Raw genomic sequence first — 14,252 nt, forward strand, 5'->3', positions numbered from 1 at the left:
TGCTGGGCTCCTTGCTGGCAGGGGCACTTGTGCTCTGTAGAAAAAGCCTTTCATCAGTAGGAAGCCAATCTTCATCAGTAATGAATCCCTACAGTAATGTTTCTAGTTACAGTGCACACTGGAAACAAAAGGCATGGGATTAAACACTGTTGCCACCAAAATTTGGGTATAGCTGTAGCCACCTTATTAGCTCCCTGAAGCTATTCAAGTGCCTTTCTGAAAGATGGGGTTTTGCACAAGACAGAACAGATTACTGCTGGGATGTGATTTCTTCAGATCAGCTGAGGAAGAGTTTCTAAGATGTCTGGTATTCCCACAAAACTGAATATCCTGGGATTTGTTGCCCACACCCTTTGTTTATGCTGCCTTTTCCACTAACTTCTCAGGTGAGCTGGTAGCCTGCATAATCTGCTGCCTTTGAACAAGCAGAATCCCTCACTCTGTACAGAACAGGCACTTGTTTTTCGCTAAATGTGCACTTTTTTGTGCACCAGCAATTTAACAGCCTATCATGTGGCTTTCTAACAAATCACTGTCTCAAAGAATATACAAAGAAATAACAACAGAGCAGAGAGACTCTAAATCCTGTTAGACTCTTGTGGAGATCTCTGCCAAAGTAGGTCAATGCATTTGCACATCAGTTTTAGCAGAACTGCTGGAAGATTCCTGAGACAGGTGAAAATCTGAAATTGCTTTATTTGTCGCTGTCTTTGCAATCTGCTTGGACTTATTTAAAGAAGTGGTTAAATATATACCGAAACAATTATTATGGCAACTGAGACAATAGCAGTCATGTTGAGAAGAGAAGCAACATGTTCATATGATTATGCAAAGCTCTAAATGATTCCTTCAGTAGGTTGCAAACGTTTCTGATTTAATCCCAGACGTTTCTCACAGTTATTATAATTTTTAGCCTTAAGAATTAACAAATTATGAGAACTTTCAAAAGCCCACAGCAACATTCATCATCATAGAAAAAATTAGTTTACCTGGGATGTCCTCAAGCAGCAGGAGAACAAATAGAAAATTTCTGGGAAGTTTAGTGAAAGACGTGCCAATCCAAATCCTCGTCTGTATCTAGGAGCTATAGCATTTTCTGCATCCTAAATATGCATACGACTAGATGTAAAAGTTTTGATAAAATCTTATTATACTTATACTAACATACCATGCAAATTCCTTAATGCCATATCTTTCTCTCAAGCCAGTATGTTTTCTACAAAGATTCCCAAATTTACGTCTCCTTTCCCAATCTTCTGTAGCTTAATTTAATTCCTGGTTTTCCAGCTTTGCTAAACAGCTACAACTTATAGCCAATTAGAATTTTTGAGCTCTGTTTTCAGCCAAAGAGCTGGATTTAGGGCTCTGGAATGTAAAAACTCAACCAGGGCATTTGTATCACATGTGATTGCAAGCCTTTCCTAAAAATAGCTGGGGCAGGAGAGCACCTGTGCTTTTTCCTCCCAGCATTCCGACGGATAGCTTTGTTGGCATCTCTGCAATAGACAGTACACTAAATTCAAAAAAGAGGCTGAGTCAGTCCTAAGTAATGGAAAGCGTCCAAATTCTCCTTGGCTTTGATTCTAAGAGAGAAAGACATCATTTTCTTGTCTCCTTCCAGATTAAACTCCATTCCATTTTCCGCTGCCCTCAATGTGCACTCCTGAAAATCCCACAGATGCATTAACATTCAGTCAATGAGATATTTCTAGCAGCTAGACTACTATAATGTTTAGGTTCTTCTGTAGTTGCAAGGCCTTGATTTTAGCCTGCCATTACAATGCATACATTGTCTTTAATTTTGACAGCCCTGAACAATACCATCTTGACAGATGGAAATGTCTTGTACCCTTGCTAGTTGTACCATCCTATCTTTAAGGCTGCCACTTTGATCTTCTGCTGTTTCCTGATAGAGGTGGGTTGGTTTTTTGTGTTTGGTTTTTGTTTTGTTTTTTTTTTAAATCATAATCACCATCCCAATCATGAGGAATCTGGACTTTCATGAGTCCTCATGGAAATTCACGAGGAATTTTTTCCTTTTCAGAGGAGATTGTTTGGAAATCGCTCAGAGTTCAGGCGAAAACCAATGTTCACGTGTTCTTTCTTCACCTTGTGCATGATAAATAAAGCAGATACAGCTGGTAGCATATCAACAATTCCATGTTCAGGCATTGGGGGAGTGGGATGAAGGAAAGGATGGTATGCTGGGGGAAGCATGAGAAGCAGGTTCAGACTGTGAACATAAACTACATCTACTAAAGAGATCAGATGTGAACCAGCTAACATTTTTGACCTCTTAAAGTCTCCTCTTGAAGACTTCACGCTACAGAAAGTACATGCTATTTTCTCGCTGCCTGAAACCTTTGATTCAGTCGCCTGCAGACTCAGGAAGATTTGCTGCCTAAGTTTATGGCAGGTCACATTTTCAAGGTTTTCTTTGCAACTTCAAAGGGCAGGAGGGTACTTCAGGCTGGAAATGGACAGCAACAAGAGCAGAAGCTCTAGAATGTGCAGTGCTGGCCCTGTTTGGGTGCTGGCCATTCTGACATACTGCGATATCCGTGACCTAACCTTGTGTGAACCACCTTGCATATGCTAACATATGCATTAGCCTGAGCTCAGGACAGACTCACCAATCAAGAATTTACTCCATCACTCAAGTGGCTTCAACTATCTGTGTCGACTTTCAAATTACCACACTGCTAAGAGTCCCCAAGCTGGTTTAATGGTAGCTCACGTACATCTGTGCACACCCACAGTTGTAGATTACTTGCTACACAATGTGGGCAAATGTGTTCAAAAAGCATGCGTTAGTTCTCAGTGGCCTTTCTTTGGCTTAAAATTCAGTCCAATTAAAATAATTCAAGTGGCCTGACCAAACGTAGAGCTCCAAAGGGCCGGGTTGCCTGTGAAATTACAGCTCACCTTAAAGGCCATCAAAACAGATGAGACTGGTGGCAGAGCACACCCTGCCAGGTTTGACCAGTTTGTGTTTGTCCACCCTATTTTTAGCCTGATTTCCTTAGGAAAGGTTTGTGATAGCAGCCTGTATGCAGGCACACGTACATGCACAAATGTCTGCGTAAATTTGCATCTCTATGAATTCCCCTTCCCATCACTGTCCATCACCTACTAATAACTCTGAAGCTCTCAGCCACTTCCAGCCAAATCTGACAGCAGAGCAGAGATTTCTAACACGCTTATTTCCTCGGGGTCTGTATAAATAGGCAGTTAGTTAATGGATAAAAGCTCTATTAGTGTATCAGTAGTCCAGAGGAAAAAGTCTAAGCCCTGTTGGATACCTGAAACTATGTCTACGCTCCTACATTAAATTTTCCAGGACCATTTTCTGTCATGAAGGGCAGCAGGCAGTAAACTGCCCATGCTATGTACCACTAAACGCTCTTACCCTCCAAAACGAAGTGGCCAAATGCAAGCTACCTGCTGGAAATGGCCTCAAAGCAGGACACCTAAGCTTGCTCCCAAACTGTGTTCAGGAGCCATCTGGGAGACTGCTAGTGGGCACAGGCCGGCACCGTTCCAAGCACCATTTGGACAAGTTGACAGTACAGAGGATCAAACTGAACGGCCAGAAATGTTCCTCGTGAGTGTTTGATTTAGTATAGCCACGTGCAGACAAACTCCACAGGAAAGGGGTTAGGAGTGCCCCATTCATAAGAAAAGCTTGGATCAAGGTCGGTACCATATTAGACAATGGAGAATCCAAGTATGAAGTGCAAACCCCCAGGAAATAGGCCCCATTAAATCTGTTGCTGACAGAATGACTTGTTTAGCTGATGGCACCTTATTTAGAATTCACTCCCACCAGCAACCCATTTCAGATATGATATAGCAACTCTCAGCCCTGGATGCCAGATGCACAAGTTGTTTTTTTTAGCGTTCATTTAGCTGTTCATATTTTGTTCTTTAGTTTGTTTGTATTAGCTGCCACTGTGATTGGGTTTTTGAGACACTGTAATTATGTGCACCTTTTTGCTTAACACATGAATCAGATGATTTACCTTATTTGCTATTAGTGGTTCACATCATGACCTCCAGAGCTAAAGCATGAAGATGTTAAAATCTTAGAGTATGAAGTTTGTTAACCAGCAGCTGCGAAGTCTCATCTTCCACAGCACAAAGAGAGACAGAGGACAAATACTGGGTATCTGGATACTGAATATCTGGAGATCAGCCTCCTGCAAGAATAAACAGCTGAAAATTGTAGCAATGCTGAGAAGAAGATTAAGACTCTGAGGAGCTGGAAACTTGAATGCCCAGGAGGACTGTGAAAACTGAAAGCCGTAGGCTCCAGCTCTTGGGTACCAAAGAACAAAATCTAACATTCCTGCTGCAATATTATTAACATCTCCTGTTTGTATTTCAGTGGCACCTAGTGACCCAAATCCAAGACTGAGCCATGCAAGTGAAAAATGAATACACATGCACTGTGAGTCTATGATGTGCATACACTCTTTCCAAGGAGAGAAAGACTCCCTCCTGTGAAGCAAACTCTCTTTGCGTGCTTTCTTCTTTGTCATAAATACACTTGTTCCACAAACAACAGCAATAATGAAACTCAGTTGCCTACAGACCTTTGTCCCCCATACAGAGCAGGCTTCCATCCTTCCCACTTCACCAAACCAGCTTTTGTCCTCACCAGAACATCTCCCCTCTTCAAGCTCTTTGCCCCCAGGGATGGAGGCGCTGTGGCTGGCCAGAGCTCGCAGGCTAGACTGCAATGCCGTGGCCATTGCCACCCAGAATGGCCATGGGGATGCCTGTTGTCCCAGGAGAGTGGTGAGGTAGGACTTTGTCCTCTCCCAAGCTGGAGAAATACATGAACTTTAGGGCCAGCATACCTTTGCGATCTCTATCCCAGCCTGAAATCAACCAACAGGTTCAAAGTTATTAAAGAGAAGCTGACAGACAAGCAGACGGACAGCCAGGCAGAACAGTTGTGTAAGCTTTGTTTCCTTAGGAAAGCAGGCTAAAAAAAGAAACAAAATGCAGTATTCACTCATCATTGTCTACAAAAACACTGAAATCAGCTATTTAACACTTTGTAATGAGCGTAATGGCTCAGCAGAGTTATTTATTCTGCTTGAAAAACCTGTTTCTAGGCCTCAGAGGATTAGCTGAGAAGCAGCATAACCTTTCTGTGACCCTACCCGAGAAGAAGCTGGTCTAACTGGAAGTCTGAAAGCAGCATTTTGAAAGTGGTGGCAGCTATGCATAGATGTGCTAGAGCTGATCTAAGCTAAGGGGAAGTTTTACAGAGAAAGAAAATAATCTATGCATCAGAAAAGAGTTAAAGAAAAGGAGAAGTGAAAAGTAGGAGAGAAGACAAATGAAGGAAACCCCCCCCCAAAATCAGCACAGCAACGAATGCATTCCAGTGTGCTGAGGAACACAGTCTATAATTTAAATGACAGGTTAAACGTATGCTAGGAGACTCGATAGAAGCTGAACAGTGAAGAAAATCGTAAAATACAGATTTGGTTGTCTTAAACACTTTTTAAATCAACATGAAGCATCATCACCTCCAAATACAGCAGATGCCAGAGCAAAGAAGAGCAGGCAAGGTCTGCAACATAAAACCAGGGCTGAACCCACAAATCTGGTTTCATCTACCTGCCAGTGTTTGGTTTGGGAAGTCATGTTGATGTGGACCATAGCAAGCTGTCCAGTTTTGTGTGAAGGAAGAGAAGAAACATGGGAAGGAGCTCTCGGCTGCCCAGGTCGGGCAGAACCTGGCTCAGAGCACCCTCAGCTAATGGTATCTGACAGCAGAGGGATGCAGCAGTGTCAATTAGCAGACACTGAAAGCACCACCAAGCTTCAGTCAGGAAAAAAAACCACACCCAAAACATATATATATATATATGTATGTATATATATGTAATATGACATATATATAATCACATATAACCCACATATATAAATATTTACACATATATCTTTATATACATACATATATTTATCTATAGAAAAAGTGTGATTTTATTACCCAGCATAATGTTGAGGAATAAAATCACATTCGTTCCTGCACTGGCTAATCACCTGTCACATTAATCCTGGTATCAGGTAAGAGCCTTAAATTATAGATTATTGTCCTTTGACAGATAAGAGCATTGTATATATTAATGGTAGGAATAATCTTACAGATCATATGAGCCCTCTCTTGATCAACACAGGATCACTCTCTACAGGCAATTCTTCGGTATTTTATTCTGGATAAATTCGAGTGTCCCTGACATTGATTTTCTATCACTTTCTCATGGTCTGTATTTCACTGTTGGTGTCCAATGTACCACCAAAACTGTTTGTTCTGATGTGCAGTGCAATTATTCTTTTTCTTATGCTGTTGGCTCACATACCTTCCTCTTTACTCTAGGTCCCTACTGAGAGACACACGCTAGACATCTAATTACACTGGGCTCTCCTAACAGCCAATGGAGAGGAATGAGCAGATGCAGAGGTTGTAGGTGAAGGTTCCTGCTCTCTACGAGAAGTTCCACAGCAATACTTCCAATTCAGGTACCTCACTGAGGGTGAGCTGAATCTGGGTCTGAAATATCATCCCCTTCCTTTAAACAGTTGGAGATTATTATCTTGTGATTTAATGCCTCAACCTGCAGACACTTGCAAAATAAATGCACATTATGACTGAAACTCCAGCTTTTTCCAACGTCACTTTTGTTGCATTTCTCTGGACTATTTCCAGTTCTCCAATATACCTCTGGTACCACAGTGTCCTTAAATTATTACAATTCCTAGGGTATACAAGCAACAGCATCTTTACAAATGTCAACAAACATTAAAAATGTTACTTTGCATGCATTTTGTATTCCAAAATTGCATCTAATTTTGCGTTTACTAAGTGTGTGAACTAAGCAAAGGTACTTTTTCTTGAAATATGAAGTCCACGTGTTATTTCCTGGACCTGTCTGGTTTCCACGCCACCTCTCATCTTCATGTCTGTGAATTTCATTTGTACCCTATTAACTTCTTCCTCTACGCGCGAAATAAAAAAGTACCGTCTCCTGCAGCCCACGCCAACAGGGAGTTTCTAGAAGTCCTCTCACCAAGGACTCCCCATTGACTATCCCCGCTAGCCACTGAGAAGACACCTGTCAATCCGAGCGCAAATGCTCTGGATGTTTCTGAGCTAGATTTAGCGATGTGCGTTGACCATTATTTGTCTCTTGCTTCCTACAGATGGTTTAAAAGAGACGATGGAGCCACTGGGGAGACCCCGGGCAGGGGGTGTTGGGAAGCAATTCCCTTGTTTATGGCGTCGCTGTGTTTTGTCTCACAGGAAAGACACACTGACACACTGGCCCTTATTCAAGTAGGTCAGGCACCTTGATCAGCACAGTCTGAGGCGTGTTTTGACACCATTTCTGCCTTTCCTCATCTATTATCTAAAAATTCACTCAGCAGCAAGGTGTGGCAAGTAACCCCGATAGGTTTTAAACTCTCATCAGTGCTTCCATGCTGAACTACTAATAAAGGTTATTAAGGCTGAGCAGAAATAAAGTGCTTTCTAATCAATAGAAACATGCTTTTTTTGTTTGATGCCCTATTCAAAATAGGCAATTTTCTAGTCTCTTACTAACAACAATTAAAATGCCTTGATGAGCGGTAAAACTGGAAACGTGGTAATATGGCTTGATCCTAAAGCAGTGAAATATTGCAGGGCTGGCTTTTAAGCTAAGACACAAAGCTCCTATCAGACAAAAAGTTAGCATTTTTCAAAAAATACTGGAGGATACCTGGTCTGGCTGCATATGGAGTAACTTTCTTCTTGATAAGGACTAAACAGTCTTACCAACTAAAGGTCAACATAATCCTAGGGCTCCACAAGACCACACCCTAGCACATACCTCATCTTTTTGTCTTCTGAGACGACAAATATTTACACATTTAATGTTAAGTTTTTAGGGGTTTAGTGACCAAAAGTTAATAGTCAAAAGGACTATTCACATGACTGAAGTTAAGCCTCTGACTGTGTTTGAACTGTCAGGACTTTGCACATCTTTTGTTCAACCAAAATTGATAAAGGCTTTTTTTTTTTCTGGTGCTTCAGTTGCAAATCCTAAACCTGTTTCCCACTGAAATTTGTCACAAGGACATTTAATTTGACTATTCAGGGCTTGTCAGCATATGCGTGCAGAAGCAAAAGTGTCACATACAGTAATTTAAAATGCTGAGATAATCAAAGAGAAGACGCCTGAAAAATTATAAAGTAGGGAAACAAACCAAAAACCTCGCAGAAGTGGAGGAATTAAATTTACTATTACTGTGAATAAGTTTGTGTGTCCTTTAGCAGAGAAATAATACGGTATAGGTGATTTTCATTATTAGAGTTACAGAAAAACATACCAAGTGACTACTCATAAAAATTGTGTTTACTTCTGCTGTGCTCAAGACCAGTCTGTGCTTGCTTTCAGTAAGCAGTTCAGTTACACTACGACTAAAGCATATAAAAACCAAAGTTTAAGTTTGCTCAAGTACTGTCCAATAGAAAATTCTGTATTTGCGCAAACAAATATTTGCTTCCCCAGAATATGTTTTAGATGGGAAGAAATACTGTTGACACAGTTGAAAGGGAGATGAATAAAATTAGACACACAAGATTCAGACAATTAAATGAATTCAAGAAGGATTTCTTTGTACCCCTCACAATTAGGACAGCCTATTTGCCTCAAGTTACTATGTAATAATAAAATGAAAAAATTACGTCACTGTGATAAACACTAATTTACTACACATTCTGCTTTTCCAAATCTGTATTGAACAAGCCTGGTGGTTCAGGGGGGCGCAGAAATTCAAAAATCTCTCTATTTATTCTGAGCCTGAGATTTTAAAGATTTGTGCCTCATCACAACAGGCACACTCACCCTTGATCATTCAAGAAAATCACACATAAATTGCAGAACTTTTAGACATCATAGAATGTGATGTCCCCTAGTGTAGTCAGGAGACACAAAGTGCGTTCTTTAACAAAGCATTTTCCTAAGTGCTTTCCTCTATCAGGGTTAGGATCGGTCAAAAGAAAACAATTCCACACAATCTTTGCGACTGAGAACCATAAACTAAGAGCTCACATTTCCAACCCTACTAAATAGTCCTGTGCAAATGTTTATGATTAATTCATAAAAACTAAAACTGATCTAAAAAACTGGTTGACTTGCTACTTTGCTCACAGATTTTCCAGAGGTAAAAAAGGGAGGGTCTCTTTAACAACTGGACCATTTTTCAATGACTTGATCATCTATTTCATTTGATCTTCAGCTTAATTATATATACCACTTGGCTGACTAATTAAAGATCAAACAGTTAACAATCCAAGACCTGTACTCTACAAACACTTAATTAAATAAATGATCTCAGACTACAATGGAACTGAATCCATTACAGCTGTATCCCAGAAATACTTTCCAGAACTTGCCACTTCTACAAGATGGCATTTCATCAGTTGACTACAAACACAAGTGAAAATGGAGAAGTAAAGGAGAGCAAGATGACAACAGTGATAAAATCATGGTGGCGTTTTGGCTGGTAATGCATCAGTCACAGGCTGGTGGAGGATTTACTTTTAATCCTCGCTCCTACAATACAATGCACATAGTCTATACGCCTATAGTCTACACAGTTCAAAATGACGATAAGAGCTTCTAGAGATCTTTCATAAAATCTGAATTTGAATGCAATCCCCACTAAAAAAAAAAAAAAAAAAAAAAAGACTACATACTTGGCCACATTCCCCAAGTGCAGGTATAATGAATAATGTAAAACAACTTTTCCAGATGATCTAGAAAGATACAATTTCAAGTATATTGGCATTGGAGTAGACCTGACTGATTTTTCTTTAAAGATTGCTAGAATTGTCAATTTCTGCAAGCATTTATTTAATAAAAACATGCGCGAAAACTTCCCTTTCCAAAAAGTTCAACATTATTTCACAAGAATTAAAATAAGGACTGAAAAATGTCTCAGTAGGCGTTTTGGAATCAGTCAGTAAACCCAATCAACCAACTAGCCAGCCAACTAAAAACAAAACAAGAAAGGAAAATCAAGACTTGACTTGAATTTTCTAAGAAAACGCAGAAGCAGAATTACAACTTTTTCAGAGCTGAAAGGTGAGAATTTTCTGGAGTACTTCTCTAAGAAGAAAGAAAAAAACTGCATACACCTTTGCAAATCAACTTAGAGACTACAGTCAGCAATATTAATGAACACAGAAAAGCCTTCTGTCTAAACTAAGTGTCAGCTTCATATCATAAAAAATTCTTTTCATTAAAGTTTTTAAAAAATTATTTATGAAGCAGTCACATGGGATTTAAAACACACACCAGACTGATTTGCCATGATTCTGACTGTCTTGACTAAAAAGCCCATAGTATTCCTGTTTGTTGACTTTATAATTACTCTGTAGAAAGACATAAACTAGGGTGACAGCTGTGTCACGTAGTAAAAAAGTCAAAGAAAGAAAATATTAAAATACTGCTTCTTCTGGTGTCCCTAGAGAATCTGTGGTGGCAACAAGGCTTGTGTGAAGAAATATTACGTATATGGGAGACAGATCTCTAAATATTTGCACCGTGAAGATCTTATTCTCTTGCCCTAACCTGCATGATAAGATTTTAAGATTGAAATAAGAGTTCTTCCAGACACTCACCCTCCCTGCCTGGCAGCAAGGGCTGCTGCATCAAGCCCATTCGGGAAGCATGGATGTAGGAGATGCAATCCAAGGGGATTCCTCTATACAGGCAACCCTCCAGCAGTCTTCAGTCCCCAGCTGAGGTAACAACAGGATTGCAGGACCATCTGCCCTGGAGTCGTGAGCAGTGACCACGGTGAACAACGTGCTGGATCCAGCCAGTGATGACAAAAGCACTCTGGTCCCAACTAGTCGATTGACACAGTTTATTAAAAAAAAGCAGGGGGACTTGTTTGGAATAACTATGGAGTAATTTCACTTAGTGTCCATGCATGAAAGTGGTCAATTCTGTTGTGGCTGCATTTTGAAATATTTGGTGTTTTGTAAATGAGGTATATGATGAAATTTCTTTTCCCACTTTCAACAACAACTAAATCAAACAATTAATAGCAATTAAATTATCAATGTCAATGGTTTAATTTTAATCTCATAACCTTGATGGATATGAAAAGGAATTAAAATCTTTAATTTGAGAATCCCATTTTCATGCTTAGATTAAGTCTTACAAAAACTGAAAGGAGTGTAAGCATATACATAATGAAAATGGGTAAGCAAAGAAAAAAATGTGTAGCATGACATTCATATTTACTAACCGCATTACAAAATTAATTCCAAACATGCTACTTCAGATGTGCTTTGTCTAGTCTAGACCATCATTTGAATTGTTAACTGACCAGTGACCACATTATGCACATAAGTTAACACTGTTATCTAAATTTCACTTCTTTCTTCAGTTTTTCTTGTATAAGAAGAGAATGATGTGGAGTCGATTTAAAGACCTGTTTCGCATGCTGTACTGAGAAGTTTATAGCCCCAAAGACTACTGACTTTTCAAAATGAGTTTAAGTTATTAAGTTAGCATGTGCAAAACCAAACATTTAAGCAATTACAAAATACTACTGTTTTACTTCTTTAGGCTTGTTAATGTCTATTGGGTACACACAAACTTTATAGCTCAATCCTTTTTGAGTGACTTTTGCACATTTTTTTAAGGTTCAGAAAGATTCATCTGTATTCATAGCCTATGTGCCTTAAAAGTAGTTGGACTTTGTTCAAACATTCAAAAAATCATCTTTGAGCTGGGACTAATCATAGAAGACTTAATTCCTCAAGGAAATTGTTCTGGGAAAGTTATAAGCAGACAGAACAGGAATTTATAATGGAAGTTGGCTTGCAACCTCGGGCTCTCATCTCAAAAATGTTTACACATGTGAGTATCTCATTAAAGACACATATAAGGCTTCAGAGTTGCATCAAGACGTAGACAGATTGTGGGCACCTTTGTGATGCTTTCCTGAAGTCTGTGAGGGCTACATGAAGGCTCCTTTCCATAGGGGGCTCACGTTCTGGTAGTATGGTCTTCAAGCTGTTCTGATTATCAATTTTAAAGAATAATACCGTCTTGCTCTCAGAAAAGGCAGAATCTTATTTAATTGCACGTCAATCACTTTGTAGGGTTCGGCACTGTCTGTATACAGGCAGTGTCCTAGAGCCACGGAAGGCACAAAGGTTGCAAGTCTACCTTTCAGGTACCTGGAGACCTGAGCTGAATGTCTGCATTCCAGACACAAAAGGAATTAGGCTGCAAAAGGCAGGATTTTCTCAAAGCCACCCCTGTCCCCACACTGAATGACAGCTAGATAAGCTAGGTTAACAGGGAGAGGCAAGATGGAAGGGTGAAATTCAGGAACAGGCTGTAAAAGCTCCCGCTGTGTGTGTGACCTTGAATCCTCACCCTTTTCACAAAATGGAGCTAGAAAAACAGCTTTTTTAGTACCTCAGTGATTAAACACCATGCACCGAACATGAGAGACTCAAATCTCCTCTCTGCCTGAAGGAACTAACATTTACATCTCCCACAAGAACTCTCTAATGACTCAGCTATATGATATAACACCTCGGACTCTCACAACTTCTCTGCTATTAAAGCTCTACTACTCTTTGTGTGCTTAAATATTCACTGCAGCAAACGCCAAGCCCTGTTTTTTCCCCCCTGTGCCCTGCTGACTGTCCTAACCAACGGGTTTCATAGTCAGGTTACAGAATTAGCCTAAGCCAGTCAAGTCCTCTGAACATTTTATTATTCCATGCAAACTGGACCAATTTCAAAGCAGCATCTTGAGACACCTATACCAGCTCACGGGCGCCTGTGTTTGGAGACAAGGATGTGCTGACAGCAGATGCGAAACACAGAATGGTTCGGGTTGGAAAGGACCTTAAAGATCACCTAGTTCCAACCCCCCTGCCATGGGCAGGGACACCTCCCACTACACCAGGTGACTCAAAGCCCCATCCAGCCTGGCCTTGAACGCCTCCAGGGATGGGGCATCAGCAGCAGCTCTCCAGGTATGGGTGCACACCCTACCACTGGGCTGCTGGAGAAACGGGGAGAGGGTGTGATCCCATCCCCTTCTCCGTAGGAAAGCGGGATGCCAAAATTTATCTGCCGATGGCCATGAGATACCTGCCTACGTGCTGGGCACTCACAGCTCCGTGTACACTAACAGCCCCAAGGACGTTAAGGGGAATCTCCCGGCGGATATGTGTGCATTGAGCATCTTCACAGGTCAGATGGTTGTGGCTCCACGATAAGGAGAAGCTCAGTTTGGGATGGGGGAAGCGCTGGAGGAATCCAGCCACGATGGGCGCGTCGAGCTTCTCCACTCGGCGCTGAGGAGAGCCACGCAGTCACCAAGGGAAGGTTGGTGGATTTACACCTCAGTTCCGTTTAGTGACTTAAAAATACCTTTGGCATTTCCTCTCGAGCTCTCACCAGATGCTCCTCCACACTCACACCCATGTCGCTTGTGAATGCGGATGAACGATTTCACCTGCCCTGGCCGCCTCTGGGCCTCGTTCCCCCTCAGCACCGGCGGCCTCCGTGTCCCCCCGCCGGCCCCCACACCGTCTGCCGGCACCGGGCTCGACCTCCACCCGCCCGGGTGGCAGCACCCGGGGGCCTTCAGTCACCTCCCGCTGACACCGTCCTCCCGCCCCGACCGACCGAGCGGGGAGAGCCCTCGGGCGCAGCCGCCATTTCGGGGGCGAGGGGAGTCACCCATGGCGACCCCCGCCCGGGGGAGGGTGGGCACAAAGGGGAAGGCGGCCCCCGATCCTCCGCTTCCCCCATGCGCAGGAGGAGGGGGGAAGGAATGGGCAGGAATATTCTGGACCGAGGGAGGGGAGGAAGGAGAAGAGGGATGAATAACTTGAATAAATCCGCAACGGAGCCGAGGAGAGGGGGAGGGAGGCGGCGGGTCATGTGAGGCACAGTCATGCTGCGGGCCGGGGAAAGAGGCGGAGAGGGGCACCTGAGGGGACGAGGCGGCCGGAGAGGAGAGGGGAGGGGAGGGCGGATGTCTGCCCGTCCGCCATAGACCTAGCTTTACCCCCTCCCCAGCCCGGAGGGCCGCCATGAAGGGACAGCCCCCGCCCTGCCCTTCCCCCTCCACGGGCTCGGCACCGCTCGGCAATTTCCGCCACGCGAGCCGAGCCGATTTCCGCCGGCTGGGACCAGACGGGC

Source organism: Rissa tridactyla, chromosome 1 (assembly GCF_028500815.1).
Source record: "Rissa tridactyla isolate bRisTri1 chromosome 1, bRisTri1.patW.cur.20221130, whole genome shotgun sequence".
Taxonomy (NCBI): Eukaryota; Metazoa; Chordata; class Aves; order Charadriiformes; family Laridae; genus Rissa; species Rissa tridactyla.